Raw genomic sequence first — 19,978 nt, forward strand, 5'->3', positions numbered from 1 at the left:
CATTATGCATATGAAAATTGAGAAATGTGTGGAGATGTGAATAACAACACCAATTCAAATAAAACTACAAACAGAACAATGTTATAATGTTTTTTATTACCTCCAAATCCTAGATAACAAAAAAGCACTAAATGAAAATAATTTTCTCATTTTGACAGGCAGATTAAGCCATAGGACAATAGCAATTGCTATGGAAGGGTTTTGTTGTTCTTCAAGGATTATTGTACATTATATTGTAACCTTGCCATTGATCACAAATTTCTACATACCTGTACAATATTTTCACCTTTATAATATATTAGGTGCATTGACTGATTAAATGCTTTATATTTCTACAATCATTAGTGCATATTCATAGTATATGTGCTACTTTTTATATATTTTATTATACTGTAGTTATGTTCCATGATTTATGTTAAACCAATGCATACTGTGACAGTAGCAGCTTGCATTACATATATTATTTTTCTTTCATCGTTCAATACATTAATGTAGACACAAATTATACATATTGAAGCAATGCTAAATAGCACAATGATGTTAATTAAATCTTCTGTAGCATGTATAAACATTAAGTCTTAATCCTTTAAGCATTACATAATGGTAGAACATTTTCTGTCAGTATTAATATATTTGTAAAAAAAATGCAAGAGAACATATTAGCTCAGGTTGTGGCTGGAAAGTTCCAAGGGCAAGCTCATCTACTTGGTTTAAATGTTAAATATGTAACTAAAAATAGCATTACAGCACTATTCAAAGCATTTTCACCTGTAGTGTGTCGCTTGTTCGTCTCTAATACATATAACAAGAAGGCTCGGGGTTTCGTTCAGATGCTTTAATACCCACTAAAACATCAGGCTGGATAGCAGCATCATTAAATATGAATGAATTAGATAACAAACAGAGCTTATATGCATAATGCTTACATCTTAACAGCTAACTACAAAATGGCAGCCAGGTTCAGACGTGCTCAGTATTTATACTCTAGTGCAAGCCATAGGATGGCTTCTTTAAGGCAGTATAACACATATTGATCTACATTGTCCCTCTTAAAAAATTGTCCTTTTGAAAAAAACAGAGAGATAATATTAAAGTCAGGCATGGATTACTATATACACATATACATACATGTATACATAAGAAACAAAATACAGTGTTCATGTCCAAGTTGTTCATATCTGCTACAGGGTTTAGAGATTCAACCATATCTCGTAACATAACAGTTGGGACTAGATTTAGGAACAGAGACAGTCTGCGGTGCACAACTTGTATCAAGAACATCTAGATTCATCATAGGAACAGGGATGTCCTCTGGAACTTCCTCTGGAATTGGAACACCAGACAACTCACTCTGAGACAGAGTCTTTTTTTACAGGCTATATGCTGCGGTATAGGCTTGGACACCAGTCTCAAATGCTTCTGATTCCACCTAAAATTTGCTCCTTCTGATTCTATAATGTACAATCTCAGCTCTGGACCAATGTTCTTCACAACACAAATCCGATCATAACCTCTGAACGTATGATTCCTTACCACTTCTCCCTCTTGCAATGGATTGAGCGGTTTACTGGTTTTATCGTAGTAGGACTTCGGGATAGGCTCTTTTTCAACATATTGGCTTTCACTGATCTGTTGTTCTTGACACATGGAGCCAACAACTGACTACTGATTGATAATGTGGTTTTGGTTTGTCTTGACAGAAGTCTGAGCAGGTGAACTTCTTAAGTAACTGGTTTGCACTTTGCACTGTGCGTTCTGCCCAACCCTTTGACTGTAGGTAGTCTGAACTACCTGTAACATTAGTAAAGTCCAATTCTTCAGCAAATATTTTGAACAGTTGGCTTGTAAACTGCATGCCATTGTCAGAAATTACTTTGTGCAGACTTCCATGAACAGCAAAATGATGCTTCATCTTAGTAATGACAGTACTAAATGCTAGGTTAGGAAGTAAGTCGATCTCGAATCAATTGAAGTAAGGGTCTACTAACACCAAATAATGCTGACCATTCTACTCGAAGATATCAGTGGCTACTGGCAACCAAGGTAGTTCTGGAATCTGGTTAAGCTGAAGTGGTTCTTTCTGTAGATGAGGCTTAGTACTATTACATACAGAACAAGGAGAAAGTGCTCTCTCAATGTCTTGTGACATAGAAGGCCAAAATACTATCTCTCTCAGCCTTCTTTTGGTAGATTTAGTTCCTGGGTGACTATGATGCAAGATAGTAATGTGCTCAAGTTGCAAGAACTTTGGAACAATTATGCTCAGACCTTTCATAATGATACCTTTGTCAGACAAAATCTCGTCTCTGTATGTAAAATAAGGTTGCACTTCTTCAGGTAAACTAGATTGCTTTGACGGCCATCCGTTAAAAGCAATGTTGGTGTTACATGACAATTAGAGGGGGGAGAGTTTGAGATGAAAGAAAAACATTTCTGCTGATGTAGGGAGGTTAAGTAGTAGTCTGTGAAATTTGCTGCAAGCAGTGTACCCTTTACTGCAGTAGATAGAGAAGTTTCATTTTATACGTCTATTTTGAATTTTGTTAAGTTAACTGATCCCACTGAACAGCTAATCCTGGGGACATTCAGGCTGTAATAAAAAAAAAAAACAAATGGAGAATTATGTAGACATTGCCAAATGTGCCAGAAAAAAAAATAGAAAATGCATTACTGAACATGCCACATGCACAAGGGTTAAAATTCTAGACTTTAGTATGGTTCCCTTTCTGTCAAACCCAAAATATGGTAGAACTATAATGCACTCTCAGCTGAAGCATCATAACTAAGACAAACATTATGCATATGAAAATTGAGAAATGTGTGGAGATGTGAATAACAACACCAATTCAAATAAAACTACAAACAGAACAATGTTATAATGTTTTTTATTACCTCCAAATCCTAGATAACAAAAAAGCACTAAATGAAAATAATTTTCTCATTTTGACAGGCAGATTAAGCCATAGGACAATAGCAATTGCTATGGAAGGGTTTTGTTGTTCTTCAAGGATTATTGTACATTATATTGTAACCTTGCCATTGATCACAAATTTCTACATACCTGTACAATATTTTCACCTTTATAATATATTAGGTGCATTGACTGATTAAATGCTTTATATTTCTACAATCATTAGTGCATATTCATAGTATATGTGCTACTTTTTATATATTTTATTATACTGTAGTTATGTTCCATGATTTATGTTAAACCAATGCATACTGTGACAGTAGCAGCTTGCATTACATATATTATTTTTCTTTCATCGTTCAATACATTAATGTAGACACAAATTATACATATTGAAGCAATGCTAAATAGCACAATGATGTCAATTAAATCTTCTGTAGCATGTATAAACATTAAGTCTTAATCCTTTAAGCATTACATAATGGTAGAACATTTTCTGTCAGTATTAATATATTTGTAAAAAAAATGCAAGAGAACATATTAGCTCAGGTTGTGGCTGGAAAGTTCCAAGGGCAAGCTCATCTACTTGGTTTAAATGTTAAATATGTAACTAAAAATAGCATTACAGCACTATTCAAAGCATTTTCACCTGTAGTGTGTCGCTTGTTCGTCTCTAATACATATAACAAGAAGGCTTGGGGTTTCGTTCAGATGCTTTAATACCCACTAAAAACATCAGGCTGGATAGCAGCATCATTAAATATGAATGAATTAGATAACAAACAGAGCTTATATGCATAATGCTTACATCTTAACAGCTAACTACAAAATGGCAGCCAGGTTCAGACGTGCTCAGTATTTATACTCTAGTGCAAGCCATAGGATGGCTTCTTTAAGGCAGTATAACACATATTGATCTACATTGTCCCTCTTAAAAATTGTCCTTTTGAAAAACAGAGAGATAATATTAAAGTCAGGCATGGATTACTATATACACATATACATACATGTATACATAAGAAACAAAATACAGTGTTCATGTCCAAGTTGTTCATATCTGCTACAGGGTTTAGAGATTCAACCATATCTCGTAACATAACAGTTGGGACTAGATTTAGGAACAGAGACAGTCTGCGGTGCACAACTTGTATCAAGAACATCTAGATTCATCATAGGAACAGGGATGTCCTCTGGAACTTCCTCTGGAATTGGAACACCAGACAACTCACTCTGAGACAGAGTCTTTTTTTACAGGCTATATGCTGCGGTATAGGCTTGGACACCAGTCTCAAATGCTTCTGATTCCACCTAAAATTTGCTCCTTCTGATTCTATAATGTACAATCTCAGCTCTGGACCAATGTTCTTCACAACACAAATCCGATCATAACCTCTGAACGTATGCTTCCTTACCACTTCTCCCTCTTGTAATGGATTGAGCGGTTTACTGGTTTATCGTAGTAGGACTTTGGGATAGGCTCTTTTTCAACATATTGGCTTTCACTGATCTGCTGTTCTTGACACATGGAGCCAACAACTGACTACTGATTGATAATGTGGTTTTGGTTTGTCTTGACAGAAGTCTGAGCAGGTGAACTTCTTAAGTAACTGGTTTGCACTTTGCACTGTGCGTTCTGCCTAACCCTTTGACTGTAGGTAGTCTGAACTACCTGTAACATTAGTAAAGTCCCATTCTTCAGCAAATATTTTGAACAGTTGGCTTGTAAACTGCATGCCATTGTCAGAAATTACTTTGTGCAGACTTCCATGAACAGCAAAATGATGCTTCATCTTAGTAATGACAGTACTAAATGCTAGGTTAGGAAGTAAGTCGATCTCGAATCAATTGAAGTAAGGGTCTACTAACACCAAATAATGCTGACCATTCTACTCGAAGATATCAGTGGCTACTGGCAACCAAGGTAGTTCTGGAATCTGGTTAAGCTGAAGTGGTTCTTTCTGTAGATGAGGCTTAGTACTATTACATACAGAACAAGGAGAAAGTGCTCTCTCAATGTCTTGTGACATAGAAGGCCAAAATACTATCTCTCTCAGCCTTCTTTTGGTAGATTTAGTTCCTGGGTGACTATGATGCAAGATAGTAATGTGCTCAAGTTGCAAGAACTTTGGAACAATTGCGTTCAGACCTTTCATAATGATACCTTTGTCAGACAAAATCTCGTCTCTGTATGTAAAATAAGGTTGCACTTCTTCAGGTAAACTAGATTGCTTTGACGGCCATCCGTTAAAAGCAATGTTGGTGTTACATGACAATTAGAGGAGGGAGAGTTTGAGATGAAAGAAAAACATTTCTGCTGATGTAGGGAGGTTAAGTAGTAGTCTGTGAAATTTGCTGCAAGCAGTGTACCCTTTACTGCAGTAGATAGAGAAGTTTCATTTTATACGTCTATTTTGAATTTTGTTAAGTTAACTGATCCCACTGAACAGCTAATCCTGGGGACATTCAGGCTGTAATAAAAAAAAACAAATGGAGAATTATGTAGACATTGCCAAATGTGCCAGAAAAAAAAATAGAAAATGCATTACTGAACATGCCACATGCACAAGGGTTAAAATTCTAGACTTTAGTATGGTTCCCTTTCTGTCAAACCCAAAATATGGTAGAACTATAATGCACTCTCAGCTGAAGCATCATAACTAAGACAAACATTATGCATATGAAAATTGAGAAATGTGTGGAGATGTGAATAACAACACCAATTCAAATAAAACTACAAACAGAACAATGTTATAATGTTTTTTATTACCTCCAAATCCTAGATAACAAAAAAGCATTAAATGAAAATAATTTTCTCATTTTGACAGGCAGATTAAGCCATAGGACAATAGCAATTGCTATGGAGGGTTTTGTTGTTCTTCAAGGATTATTGTACATTATATTGTAACCTTGCCATTGATCACAAATTTCTACATACCTGTACAATATTTTCACCTTTATAATATATTAGGTGCATTGACTGATTAAATGCTTTATATTTCTACAATCATTAGTGCATATTCATAGTATATGTGCTACTTTTTATATATTTTATTATACTGTAGTTATGTTCCATGATTTATGTTAAACCAATGCATACTGTGACAGTAGCAGCTTGCATTACATATATTATTTTTCTTTCATCGTTCAATACATTAATGTAGACACAAATTATACATATTGAAGCAATGCTAAATAGCACAATGATGTCAATTAAATCTTCTGTAGCATGTATAAACATTAAGTCTTAATCCTTTAAGCATTACATAATGGTAGAACATTTTCTGTCAGTATTAATATATTTGTAAAAAAAAATGCAAGAGAACATATTAGCTCAGGTTGTGGCTGGAAAGTTCCAAGGGCAAGCTCATCTACTTGGTTTAAATGTTAAATATGTAACTAAAAATAGCATTACAGCATTATTCAAAGCATTTTCACCTGTAGTGTGTCGCTTGTTCGTCTCTAATACATATAACAAGAAGGCTCGGGGTTTCGTTCAGATGCTTTAATACCCACTAAAAACATCAGGCTGGATAGCAGCATCATTAAATATGAATGAATTAGATAACAAACAGAGCTTATATGCATAATGCTTACATCTTAACAGCTAACTACAAAATGGCAGCCAGGTTCAGACGTGCTCAGTATTTATACTCTAGTGCAAGCCATAGGATGGCTTCTTTAAGGCAGTATAACACATATTGATCTACATTGTCCCTCTTAAAAAATTGTCCTTTTGAAAAAAACAGAGAGATAATATTAAAGTCAGGCATGGATTACTATATACACATATACATACATGTATACATAAGAAACAAAATACAGTGTTCATGTCCAAGTTGTTCATATCTGCTACAGGGTTTAGAGATTCAACCATATCTCGTAACATAACAGTTGGGACTAGATTTAGGAACAGAGACAGTCTGCGGTGCACAACTTGTATCAAGAACATCTAGATTCATCATAGGAACAGGGATGTCCTCTGGAACTTCCTCTGGAATTGGAACACCAGACAACTCACTCTGAGACAGAGTCTTTTTTTACAGGCTATATGCTGCAGTATAGGCTTGGACACCAGTCTCAAATGCTTCTGATTCCACCTAAAATTTGCTCCTTCTGATTCTATAATGTACAATCTCAGCTCTGGACCAATGTTCTTCACAACACAAATCCGATCATAACCTCTGAACGTATGCTTCCTTACCACTTCTCCCTCTTGTAATGGATTGAGCGGTTTACTGGTTTTATCGTAGTAGGACTTCGGGATAGGCTCTTTTTCAACATATTGGCTTTCACTGATCTGTTGTTCTTGACACATGGAGCCAACAACTGACTACTGATTGATAATGTGGTTTTGGTTTGTCTTGACAGAAGTCTGAGCAGGTGAACTTCTTAAGTAACTGGTTTGCACTTTGCACTGTGCGTTCTGCCTAACCCTTTGACTGTAGCTAGTCTGAACTACCTGTAACATTAGTAAAGTCCCATTCTTCAGCAAATATTTTTAACAGTTGGCTTGTAAACTGCATGCCATTGTCAGAAATTACTTTGTGCAGACTTCCATGAACAGCAAAATGATGCTTCATCTTAGTAATGACAGTACTAAATGCTAGGTTAGGAAGTAAGTCGATCTCGAATCAATTGAAGTAAGGGTCTACTAACACCAAATAATGCTGACCATTCTACTCGAAGATATCAGTGGCTACTGGCAACCAAGGTAGTTCTGGAATCTGGTTAAGCTGAAGTGGTTCTTTCTGTAGATGAGGCTTAGTACTATTACATACAGAACAAGGAGAAAGTGCTCTCTCAATGTCTTGTGACATAGAAGGCCAAAATACTATCTCTCTCAGCCTTCTTTTGGTAGATTCAGTTCCTGGGTGACTATGATGCAAGATAGTAATGTGCTCAAGTTGCAAGAACTTTGGAACAATTGCGTTCAGACCTTTCATAATGATACCTTTGTCAGACAAAATCTCGTCTCTGTATGTAAAATAAGGTTGCACTTCTTCAGGTAAACTAGATTGCTTTGACGGCCATCCTTGATTAATAAAGTGGTGGAGCCTTTGTAAAACTGGATCTGTGGCTGTGTTCTCTCAGCTCATCAAGACATGGAAGAACAATCTCTCACTTCTATAACTTCAAAACCATCAATTGATTGAGAACCTTGATTGTCATTCTGTTCAGTGGTATTTCTGGGTGCTCTGGATAATGTATCATCGAGATAAAGATGTTTGCCTTTCTTGTAGACAAGATTGAAATTGTACTTTTGCAATCTCAGCATCATACATTGCAGTCTGGCTGGAGCTGAATGCATTCGCTTTCTCAGAATTGTGACTAATGTTTGGTGGGCTGCTTTGATCTGGATAGGTCTACTATCAGCATAATCATGGAACTTTGAACATGCAAACACAATTGCCAAATGCTCTTTCTGTGTCTGGGCATACTGCTGTTCAGTTTGGGTAAGAGTTCTTGATGTGTAATCAACAGGTTGATCCTTTTGTAGAATGACTGCACCACGACCAAATTTCAAAGTATCACAGGGAAGTGTTAACTGGTTTGTGAACATCATGGTATCTGAGAGTTGGTGGACTAGCAATTCTCTGTTTCAGGACACCAAATGCTCTCTGGTGTTGCTCTTACTAAGACTAGGATATATCTTTGTGTGTCAGATCTCTAAGTGGTGCTGAAGGTTGGCTCAAGTCTGGAATGAACTTGCCTAGGTAGTTGACCATGCCAAGAAAATGTTGCAGGGCTTGAATATTGTCTGGAGCTGGCATCTTGAGAATGGATGTTTGTTTTGAAGGATCTGGTCATATGCCTGTACTAGTAAATAAATGACCAACATAAGAAACTTCTTGTAGCCTGAATTTGCATTTCTGTTCATTGAGCTTAAGATTCATTTGATGTGACCTTTCTAAAACTTTTCTGAGGTATCTGTCATGTTCTGGTTCATTACAACTTTCTACCAGTATGTCATCTACTATAATAGCACAAAGATACCCAGAAAAAATTTGCTACATCACATGCTGAAAGACTTCACTTGCAGAATTTATCCCAAATGGCATTCTCAAAAATCTGTACCTGCCAAACGGAGTACTGGATGTAGTGAGGCTTGATGATTTTTTTTACAAGCTGAATTTGTCAAAATGAACAGAAAAAATAGTGGCATTTGGCATCAAGGCCATGACTTCAACTGTCCACATTGTTTGATGAGGTCTTTTTAGTGCTTTGTTCAAATCTCATGGATCAATACATATTCTGATGTCATCTGAGCTTTTCTTATGAGCTACTAACATGGAAGATACTCATTCACTTGTCAATGAACAAATTACACCTTGTCACAACATTCTGTCTAACTCAGCTTTGACTCTGTCCTGCATGGCTATTGGAATTTTACATCCTGGCCAGATAAGTGGACTGACCTCTGGGCCTAACTTCATGGAGTACACAACTGGAAGTTTGCCTAGTTTGTCTTTGAAAAGATCAGCATAGGTAGAAAAAAATTTGCTGGGCAAAATTAGAGTAGTGGTCTTTTAAACTAACATGATAGTCTTCCTTATTAAATGAAAGCAGTCCCATTTTTAAACTGTCTCTGAGCTCTAATAATGACTGAACATGCCTCTTGACCACATAAAATAATAAGTTGCAACTACTTCCACTCTGCTGGAAATAACACGAAACACTACTGAGCCTTTGGTTTGAATTTCTTCACCTCCATAAACAACAAGTTTTGCACACCTTGACAAATCAAGCCTTTCACCTTTACACACTCTAGCAAACATTTCTGCATATGTAACATTGCACTTAGAACCTGTGTCAACTTTGGGTTCTGTGGGTTTGCCATTTATCCGAACAGTACAAAATACTTAATTCTCTGCCCTTAAATCTACTGCATTGACTGTTTCATGAAGCACTGACACTCCATCAGCATAAAGAGTAGGCTTATCACAGTCTAACCGATCAACTCGCTTCTTAAAATATTCCCTTTTAATAAAAGAATGTGGGCCTTTTGATTTACAAAATCTTTTGGAATTATTACATTTATTACATTTGTAGCATTATTGACTAAAAGCTAAACACTTTTCCATTTTAGATTCATGATTGCCACCACAATTGCGACAGTTAGCAATGAAACTAGGGTGAGGCCCATGCTTTGAGTTTGCTGACTCACTCTTGTGCTTCACTGAGACTGTGCAAAGTCTGGAATTTGCTAGAAAGTTCTGGGATTTACCAGTAGGTGCTGCAGAGGTTACAGCTGCCATGTGTTTGGACCTGTTTCTTTTAGCCATGTGCTGCATACTATCAACATAAGCTTCATCACTGTGTCTTCTACAGCTGCTCTCATTTGTAAGCATATTTGTGTGCTTTTCTGTGAGCTTGTATAGCTGAAAAATCTCAGTGACCTTATTCAAAGTTAAATCACTGTCACGAAGCAAAATCTGTTTCCCAGCATCATCTTTTACAAGTCTGTCCTTTATCAACTCATCCATACCTCTTAATCTCTAGAAATATGGACAAAGCCGTGAATAAAACTGGACAAAGACCCAAAAATAAGGACAATTTTTAAATACTGCTCTTAGAAACTTAGAAAGTTGACAGAATAATAGGTTTTGCATTGTCATGAATTTTCTGAAGGGTATGAACTCTAAAATGCAAATGCCTGTCATTATTTTCTAAATTTAGTCTTTAATGATTTACCACTAATTTGCCAGAAAAACAGAATTTTATGAAAAATGAACCAAAAATATGCGTCAAAAATCTGGAGATTCTGCTAAAATCTGTACAGCTGAAAGGTATGAATCCCTTATGTCACCAAATCTGCACATTTTAGCTTTATTTCTCATGTCAATTATGTTGCAAAAGTTTCAGCAGGCTTTTGATCCCCTATGTAAAATAAGTGCCTTTCCATTGAAACATTTATCTGGGAGTTACACATTTCTCTAAATTTACATTTTAAGCACTCTGGGTCCTCCCTTGACTTAACCTGTGCAACAATACAATGTTTTTTTTCCCTTTCCAATATAAATAGCAGATGCATATACAAATGAACATTCCCTTTCTATGGCGTCTGACACAGCTAAATCAAGTAGAGTAAATTTTGCCTTTGTATGGTCATCTTTATCAGAAAATGCAGCCTGTATGAAAATGTCGCACTCTTGGTCAAACACTCTCCCCTTCTCAGTAATATTACTGTCAAACACAAGTGCACTGGGTTTTCGAAATCTGTTTGCCATGCCCACAAAATATACACAAACACATTGAAAATATGGCCCTTGTAATTATGCATGAGCAAGGTGTTCTGTGAGCTTGTTACTTTACTTTGCGAAATATGTTCTGTGATGGCTGTGGTTTGCAAAATATGCCTTGAAATGGCTGTACTTTGTGAAACAACTTTACTGTAACACTGCACAAACATGCAAACACTTTATATAGACTTCTGATAACTTGGATATCTGTGCTTAATATGAAAAATACATACTTTGCAAAAATGTGGTCATTTCCCTTTATTTTATTCATTTTGTACAATATCGACTTTATAGCAAACATTTTCCATAGTAATTTGAATATTGTTATCAATATCGTACACATTTGTTTATGCAAATGTTATTTAGAGTGTTCTGTATGCCTCGTTTCATATTATGTGAATAAGAAATAGTGCTGAGCAAGTTTTAATACCTGAACTTCATTTCTGATCTGTTTTATGAAGTATGCACATTTATGGGATGGTCTACTGTTGTATATTCCACCATCATCTGGATAAGTGCCTTAAATCGTTTTCACCAATCCATTTTAACCTCCGTGCCCCTTTGGTATGCCGGTTCTGACTTCAGGCCCTTTAAGATGTTTTGTTTTTGGTACCACGTCCTTTAGACATGCCGCTTCTGACACCAAGTTGCTCATTCATCTCTAATACATAGAACAAGAAGGCTTGGAGTTTCATTCAGATGATTTAATACACACAAACATATCAAGATGGATATCAGCATCATTAAATATCAACAAACTAGTTAACATGCAGCGCTTACATACATACATACATACATCTTACATCTCAACAGCTAACTACGAAACGGCAGTCAGGTGCACGCGCTCGGTATTTATACTCTAGTGCAAGCCCTTGGATGGCTTCTTAAAGGTATATACACACACATGGTCATCTACAGTTGGGTAGTGATGAATAATTTTATAATGTCATGTTTTAGGATCATGAAAGGAATTTGTGATTATTCATGGCTTACTATTTGGCTAAGCAAGACCCAGTGACAAAGGGCATTCTGACATGACTAAATGCACAGGACTGTACTCTATGGGTTGTACAGGTTAGTGAACTCGTTGTTGTGTCAGGATAAATAATTTTGCATCTACCTTGCACTTTGACAGAATATTTGAATGTGTTACTGTGACATCAGTGTCACACAGCTGAAGTGCTAAGTGGGGGTGGGAGGGGGCATGTTTAATAGCAAATGATTAGACTGCATAAAATTTGTGAGAGAATCCAGAGGATCTACCTATAAAATGAAACAAGTTCATGCCAAATTCAAATAGGCAAAACGTTCAGAAATGTACAGAAGATATGTCTATATTTCTGTATAAGAAGAATTAGCAGTCAGAAGTGAAGTGACCTAAGAAGTTAGAGGAAAATGAACCAACAATTCTCATAGTCACAATGTGTCTGGGATAATGCATGACTGTTTAAATGCCTGGAGATTAATAGATATCACCATAGGGGCACAACACCTAATATTAATGAAAGCATTAACAGATGTGGCTGTGTTGCTACAAAAAATAAATGTGGTCAAGATCGGAGCTCACAAGAAAGCAAACACACTGAAATGTTAACATGGTGGCAAAGGAAAAAGCAGTAACTAAGGTAATAAAATATTTATCTAATGCTTATACTGACCCTGTTTTAACACATGTAATACAACTACACTAGGACAAAGATGGGCACAAGGAACTATTATTTCTCATGCTAGGAAAATGCTGTTTTCCTAGATTGCATTCACTGTAGTTGTGGTAAGTTTAAATATGACTGAGAAAAATGGAAAAGGGAATGAAGTAAGGGAGTGCATGGCAGACGTGGTTTGGCAGATTGCTGCAGGACTCATATGGACTTGACAGACAATTGTTGTCTTCTTCCATCAGGATTATTAGTAGCTTATATTCTTGCACGTTAAATATTGTTGATGATTTTCTGTAATCCTGGAAATAAAAAGCAAGCCATGGCTAGTAATTTATTTATTTGTAATTTATATACTTTCCATTGCTTAATCTTGTTATATAAGGAAGTCCTGCTTTTTGTTAACATTCAGAAAACTCCACTACAGAAAGAAAAATGTCTTGATAAATATATTTCCCTTTCAAATAAATATTGTTAAAGCATTGGTTTTAATTTTCTTTCCTTTCTACTCATAAATTTAAGGGAATGTGTCCTTGAAGTTCACCTAAACTCAGACTCTTGAATTCACCTTTCTCGGAATGAGATTGTTGTCTGTTTTCTTTAGATAGGTATTTGTATTTTTTTTTTGTGTTTTTCAGTTACCATGTTGTTGTTATTATTTGAAAAAAGAAAAATGAAATAAAAAGATTTTGGAAAAAAAAAGACTCTTGAATTCACCATATCTCTTTGGCAAGTACATAAAGATAGAGGCTTCTGATATGAAAGCGTTACCTTCAGGAAGAAATATTACGTAGGTATTTTCATTTTTTCAGGCCAGTGGACAAGCACAACACAAATATGTTACATCAGAAACACAAATCTTCTAGTAAACCATTATTAAATTAGTAATACTTTGAAACTGTAATTTTAGAGACAAGTCTTTAAAAAAAAATCTCTCCAGGCATCACGTGAATAAACTAATTATGAAATTGATTTATTGATGCAATAGCAAGACATACAAATAAATACCGCAGAGAAAAAAACACTGCATACAACTGTTGGCTGCAAAGATTGAACAGTACACAATGTAAATCAGGGAGAACAAAAATAAACATACAATGTTATTTCAGGGATAGGAATAAAGACAAATTAACATATTACCCAATATTTATGGGATGTGCAGTATTCCCAGCAAAATAAATCATGAAACCAGACTGGTATCACCCAGGAAAAAGACAGATTCAGTATAGAAATACAGCAGCTCCAGGCAAGCCCATGAAAAGATACACACATTTCTGCTGCTGCTTTCCAAAGATATTGTTAGGATGAGTTGATAATGTACATTGGGAGGCAGTTTAAGTCTGTGGGGGAACAGAATGTACAGAGCTACTGGAAGGATTAAGTTATGAGATGGACAGGATGATGAAGAAACCAAGAGAGAACATACCTAGTGTCTCCACAGTTTACAGATGGACCATTTTTCAGCATGTAAAAAATGGAATGCATATTTAGTAAAGAGAACATATATGCATTTTAAAGGATTATTCTTCACCATATCTCACTGTTTCAGTAATACATATTCTGCTGTGGTCTTCATAGAAATATTTGCAAATCTACCAAAAATCTTGCATGACGGATTGCAGAAAATCTTACTTGCCTAACAAAAAATCCTTAGAAAAACATAGGCTTTTAAACGAATGGAAATTCTCATCCCTTATTGTGTAAATGTTTGGGATATACATTGCACAGATATGAATTTCAATTCACCATGCATATAATGCAGACCATAAGTAATGCACAGTGTGTATGTTAGTTTAATTCTTTTCAGTACAAGTAAAACAGCACATAATGCATGACATGCCTTGTATTAAATCTCATGGCAAAATATACCATGACCTTTTACGATATATACAATTTATTAAACATTTACATTTTTCTTATGTCTGACTTTATCAAAAGTCATTTCTGTCAAGTTTAGTAACCTTTTATTTCCTGAGTGTCTTAATGCATGACTAATTGCATGCAATTAACTTCAAAGTACTGTAGGAACCATCAACCTGTACAGATGAAGGGCATATTCATGCAAAAAGCATAATATAGCTGTCATTTTCATATCACACTTCTTTTGTTACTCATTTCTCACTTTAATTTCACTTAGATACATGAGGTCTTGCTTAATTGCAAAGTGCATGCAGCTACAGACTTTCCCAAACTGAAATAAAAATAGTTTAACATTTGTAGTGCACTGCACTATGTAGCCTGCAAATCTGAAGTCTAAGTAGACGTGGGGAATAAGATACAGGGTTATATAGAAGTATAATGCCTCTGTGGTTTATTAATAGGAGAAGGCTAAAGGTATTACAATGACTTCCAGTAATGTTTGTATTATTGTAATAAGATCATAGGGAGGGGTCAACATGTAGCGTTTTATAAAAGTACAGTGCCTCTATGGTTTATTAATAAAAGAAGGATAATGGTATTATAATGACTTCCAATGCTTGTACTACTATAATATGATTATGGGAGGTGTCAGCAGGAATGGTTCAAAGGTTTCAAGTGCTTCCTGCTTCACTATAGTACTGAAAATATGCAGCTGCAAAAGGACAAAGATGTCATAATGAGACAAAGCATAACAGTAGAAGGTCAGTAGGAGGCACTCCAGTGCAGTTCAGACATCTGTAGCAAGACTGCTGCTGTATGTGCCAGGCTGCACAACATGCATGATGTTTTTAGAACCAGGTTATTAAGACAATACTACTTTGGGGTGGGGGTAAATGTTTTTTTCTTATTACTACCATGTTAGTCTAAACCTTGTTGCTTGATATTAGAGAAACAGCATACAAGTTTTTTGTGTCTACTGCTTGAGCAAAGACACTTAGGGGTACCCTGGTGTAGGCTGTCTTTACAGGTTGGTGTTATTGCTGCAGCTAATAATCATGTGATCAGGGCATGAAATACTGGGATTTACTTATTGTGCTGATGTGGACCTTAAGCAAGTAGAAGCTACTGAGCATATGATATGCAATATGTTTTGTGAAACATTGTCCTACTAATGATGCTGGAGCTAACTAAATTTGTTTTTAAGTAAATTCCAAAATCATTTGATTAATAGTTTTTCATTTTTTTTAAAAGATTGCCGGTTAGAAATGCCAAGTGGCACTGTTAGGAACAATAAAATAATTCAGAAAGAAAATCTTATAGTAGTAAAGCTATTTCAAATTAGATTTTATTAAAAATGATGATACTAAAGATCTGTTATTGGTGCTCTGAGAGATGTCAACAACACTTTTAAGTGCATCCCTCGTATTTTGGAAAAAAATGTGCAGTTTATACTGTCACACATTGCACTGTAGTTCTCTTAACATGTGTGGAATATAAACAATTTATTATCCCAGTGCAATTCTTCTTTGCGCTTATGAATGTACAAAGTGGTTAGCTTTGATTAATCGCTAAACTGACTAAAGAGTCTTATTAATTCGGACCCAGCAAAGTCTTTTTTTTTTTACTGACTGTACTGTAAATAATATTGTCAGTATGCAAAATTTATTACAGTTCATATATTAAAAACTAGATAAGATCTAACTTAGAAGACTGGTAAACAATGAAATATTGTCAAGGTGCCATAAATGTATACTAGAGATTATATGTCACAAAGGCAGAATAATGAACTACTGTATATAGATTTTCATTCAAACCATCTCTGTTATTATATCATCATCTTAGAGAAGATTTACATCTCATACAAGAAGTTAAAATAGGACATGAAATTACTTTTTATAGTATATGAAAAATATGCATTCTTTTATAATTGAACAAGGACAGTGAATACAGCTACATCTTAGCTTTTAAATTATGCCCATAATTCATAACCTAGAGTAATGGATATTTATTCTTCATTTTGGGATATACAAGAGCAGTACAGTCTTCCAAGCAGTATTACTCTCCTTGTCTTGCTATATTATTCTACAGCTAATAAGGCACAGTAATACATAATTAAAAGGGAAAGACTGATTTCTATAAACTTAAGGACACTATTTTTATAAGCATTTTGCCAGACAGGTTGCATAGAATTTTATGGTCAAGACTGCAAATCAAGAAAGAGCTTCTTAGAAATTTTACAAAAAATGATTTATTCATAACTGCCTAACGTGTCACATTAACAGGAATTAAACTGCCAATATATTTTTTTCACCACAAAATAATAATATGTTATCATACTTATACTATCATTTCATTAAAAAAAGACTAAATATTTTCAGAACACAGATGAATGATCTGTCTGTATAACAATATTATCCAAAATATAAAATATTTAACCACCTAGCAGAGGTTATTGTTACAGTTACCTCAGAGAATATGTATTTATTTATTTAACATTTGTTTACTGAGAAAGTCTGACTGGACACAGGTCCTTTTTTAGCAGAGGCCCAGGGAGAAAAGCTCCATGAGTAATAATAAATTTTCATACACACATTACAATAATCAAAAAAGTATAAAGTAAACAAAATGTAGTATACATAAGAACATACAAATTTGTTACATCTTGACAACAAAACCTATGTTTGAACATAGCTAGTACTATTTGTAGTATGGCTTATGTCAAGATATAAGGTTAAGACAGGTCGGTAGGAACAAAGGATTAAACACCGGGAAGAAGTTGGATATGTTTTGGGTATACTGTGATGTATCAGAGCACTCCTGAGGGGTTAATACAGGAACATAGCCACTTATTTTTTAGATAAACTTTAAGTGATGGCCTAAAGTGGTTAGTGGATGAGACTGAGAGAATGGAGTTAGGAAGGGAGTTCCATATATGAACTATATAGTTTGAAAATAAAGAATCTCCTGCAGTGTTGTTGGCCTTGGAGATGGTGAGTAAGTTCTTGTTGTTAGAGTGAAGTGGTCTGCTGGAACTGTAAGGAAGGATGAGATTTTGTAGTGCAGGAGTTCTGGTTGGTGTGTTATAATTTTGTGAGTTAGAGAGAGAGTTGCTTGTAAAGAATAATATTGGGAAGCTCAAGCCAGTCTAGTATCCTTAAAGCTTTTTCTATATGGGCAGTCAGATGCTAACTTAGCAATTTTATTATAATATGCTTCTAGCTTAGCTAAGTCAGTTTTCCTTAGATTAGTTAAAATTGGAAAGGTATATAGTAGAGTGAAGAGCAGATAAATTTGTGATAATGTAATTTTGGCCATTGTAGTCAGGAACCTTTTGTGCCTATATAGACTTCCAAGTTTCTTATGGACTTTTTTATAGTTAGGGAGACATGCAAGTCAAATTTTAGGGTAGTATCTACTTCCACTCCAAGAAGCTTTGTATGGGTTATTGGGGAGATCACAGTATTGTCTTTGGCTATTATGTTAAATGCTGGGCATGAGACAGACATCTTGTTAGGTTGGAAGAGTAATAATTTAGTTTTGTTTGGGTTCAGGATTAGATGGGCATTGGCTAACCATGTTTCAACAGAAGTGAAAGATTCCTGTGTGTGAGAAAGAATAGCTGATAGAGAAGTGGCAGCACAGACAAGTGTTGAATCATCTGCATACTGTATTTATAGAACCATGGGGGGTATCTGTGTGTGTATTAGTAAAGAGAGAGAAAAGGAGAGGGCCAAAGGTATATCCTTGGGGTTACACCAATGGTGGATAAAGGAAGGCGTGAAGATAGGTCACCCTGCATAGAACAGATTGTTGACTGCCATATAAATAGTTATGAAACCATGCTGTGGCAGATGGTGAAAAGGCAGGTTCAGTTAGTACATCTATTAGTTTAGAATGGGAGACCATATCAAAAGCTTTTGATAGGTCTAGAAAGATGGCAGATACAAAATTGTTATTCCTGTGATGGTTTATGGTATTAGTGAAGGATAAGAGAGCTGTAGTGGTACTATGTGATGGGCGAAACCCATGCTGAGTGTTTACGAAAAGGTTATTTGTTAATAAGAATTTCATGACCTGGAGATGAATACACCTTTCGAGTAGCTTAGAAAGAGGTGAAAGAATAGCAATTGGCTGCTAGTTTGTCAGTTCTGTGAAAGGTCCCCCTTTATGAAGTGGTATTACATGGTAAATTTTCCACAGTTGAGGGGCCTTGTTTTCGGGAATGAATCTATTTATAAGGATTGATACTGGGAAGGCTATAGATTCAGCTGCAATTTTGAGGTATTCACTGTTTAAGTTATCTATGGCAAGTGTAGTAGGTTTTAGAATCTGTAGTAGTTTTTTTATAGTGGCTGTAGAAACTGGGGAGAAAGAGAATGAGGCATTGCTAGTTGTAGACTTGACTAGTTTGGTATCAGGAGTAGGACTTTGCTGTTTGGAAAGGGCAATTATAGATTCAGTAAAATGTTTGTTAAAAATGGTAGCTATGCTATCAGAATTGTTGTGGATGTTTGGCGTAGGTGTGGCAGATTTTCCTGGGTGAAGGTTTGAGTAGCTGGCCAGAATTTTTGAGGTTTTTTTATATGTGTTTTGAATGTTATGATAGAAATTTATTTTATCCTGTTGTATTTGTTTTTTTGCCTTATTTCTAAGTTCTTAATACTGTTGTTTAGAAACTACTGTGTTAGTCTTACTCCATAGTTCCCAGGCTTTATCTCTAGTTTTCAGAAGGGCCCTAGTATCTCTGCTTAGCCAGGGGGCATAGTTTGATTTTACTCTGATGGTTCTAACAGGGCATGTGCATTTAATATATCTAAGAAATATTTATTAAAGTGGTTCACTGCATCTTCTAGGTCAAAGTATTTCAGTGGAGTCCAATTGCACCTTTGTAGGTCAGCTAGGAAGTTGTCAAGATTAAAGTTATGAGTTGTTTAAACATAGGTTTTGGTGGGAATATGTGTTGTCGTATAAGAAATGTGGGTAGGTGGTCACTCAGACCATCAGGAAAAACCTGATTGGAATAAGTGAGAGGAGTTATTTAATAATATCCAATCCAAGGTGGATTATTTTTTACTAGCTTTATCTATTCGGGTAGGTTTTTGAATAGTTTGTGTAAAACCATGCAAGTTTATGTGATGGATGGGGTGATCTGTATCACATGCAAACCAGTCTAAATTAAAATCACCCAGTATGAATGTCTCCTGACAAAGGGTAATACTTGTGCAGTGCAATAGACATTCTATAACTGGGACATTATTTCCAGGTGGGATATAGCAGCCAATAATATGGTGTTTTCCTTGACTTTATGGTTA

Source organism: Protopterus annectens, chromosome 15.part0 (assembly GCF_019279795.1).
Source record: "Protopterus annectens isolate FY-2018-M chromosome 15.part0, PAN1.0, whole genome shotgun sequence".
Taxonomy (NCBI): domain Eukaryota; kingdom Metazoa; phylum Chordata; order Ceratodontiformes; family Protopteridae; genus Protopterus; species Protopterus annectens.